This window comes from Rousettus aegyptiacus, unplaced genomic scaffold (genome assembly GCF_014176215.1).
Source record: "Rousettus aegyptiacus isolate mRouAeg1 unplaced genomic scaffold, mRouAeg1.p scaffold_m13_p_15, whole genome shotgun sequence".
Lineage (NCBI taxonomy): Eukaryota > Metazoa > Chordata > Mammalia > Chiroptera > Pteropodidae > Rousettus > Rousettus aegyptiacus.
The window spans coordinates 34,119,612-34,121,443 of record NW_023416290.1 but is presented as its reverse complement, the minus strand read 5'-3'; positions in this window follow the sequence as shown (position 1 = coordinate 34,121,443).

The window sequence follows — 1,832 nt, the reverse complement described above, 5'->3', positions numbered from 1 at the left end:
GTTTCACAGTGACCTATGACCTTATTTGACCAAATGTTTTGAAACTTTTGATATGTTTGACGAACTTCCCCCAAATTTAAAATTAAATCACCTTTTTTTTAAACCTGAAAATAACTTTGAGATTATTTTTGCAAGGATCCCTGAAACATTTTAAAGGACTTATCTCTCTCTTTATAAAGGAGGGGAATTAAATTAATGAGACTTATTTGATATGCTAAAATTGCATGGAAAGCATTGTCAAATAAACAATAATTATATTGTATTTGTACGTTTATATTATTATTGTTCAAAATAAATTCTAGAAATTATATAAAATTTCTAAAAATCTACAATGTCCTAATATAATGTTTTCATTATATTAGGACATTCTATGTTATCTTAAATTCTTGTGTGTTGCAGAGAAACGTACATTTTTGTTAATTACATTGTAATCATATGTTTAACCAGGTCATTTTAAAGCTTTGTCATTTACACAGTCATTAGTAAAACAAATATGCTTCATCTTCAGAGAGATTCATGAAGAAACTGACACTCTAAAATACAGGTTTTTGATAAGCTTTCAAGTCATACCTTTGAACTGGGTGAGGATTTGTGGAACTCTAAGAAAAATTAAATTTATAAAACTGCTAACAAAAAATTATTAAGACCAATAAGGTTTAATAATATGGGATTGAATGAATTTATAGGGATAATTATAATTTTTCTGACTTTTTATTTGCAATATTACTGGTTCTTTCATCTTTTGTTTTCTGTATATAAGGAAAGCTTTTCTCTTAAGCTACCAGTGACTTAGAGAAATATGGTAAATTATACCTTTTTAAGCAAAATCGAAACATTTATCTTTTTCTCCCTGTTTGATGTCTCCAGAATTTGGAGGCTGGTAATGAGTAGTCTCATTCTCATGGCACTATTGTCATTTACAGAAGTTCAATTAGAGTCTGTTTTCCTTGTAACAGGATACAATTATAAACTGGTTATATTAGCAGAGCTTTGACTGAAATGTCATATTTGAGGGAAACATGCATAGACTCAGATATGACCAGACAGCTTTAAGGAATTAAGATTGACTTATGGAAGCCAATAAAACCCTTAGAAATGTAAGCCTGGTATCTTGCTTACAAGGGCTCCCAGCAGCCTTATCAGGTGAGTAATGAAGGTCACTTCCTGGAAGATGCAAGAACCTCAAAATATTTGGGGGACCTTGAGAAGAGAGGAACTCACCCAAATCTATAGGTACTATAGGCAAAGTCTGATGGCAGGTTCTTGTCTTGGTTTTCCTGGCTTCGAGATGTCTTTTAAAGTCCAATATAAAGATTTCTTGTGAAAAATTCCAGCAAAGCAGAATTAAAAGAGCCTATATGTTTAATTACTCTTCTTGCTGCTCTTATATAAATAACAGGCCAAGTTTATTGAGACTAAATTTATTTTGCAAACAAATTAGTCTTAATTTGGCTATCTTTGGTAAAAATGAGGGTGATTTCAGAGAGAAAAACTATGTTTTAGTAATATACCTTTGTGGATATTAAATTCTAGCACTGTCGTTGTCTTTTAAAGGTTTCGTTTTCTACCTGTAAACTGGACTGGATCCTGAATTATTCTAGTTTTCTCCACCATCTGGCTCTGACTCTCCAAACTAAAATTTCCAATTTTTCTCCCACCCTATAACTTGGAATGATTAAGAACTAAATGCCTTTTCTCAAAGTCATGCAAGCTAAAGTGGGACAACTTGATATAAACTTCAGAAATCACAACAGCTTGCATATGGACAACCTTCATGCCTGTTGCAGAAAAATCGCCAGAGACATTCCGACTACAAACCGGGAGAATCCATC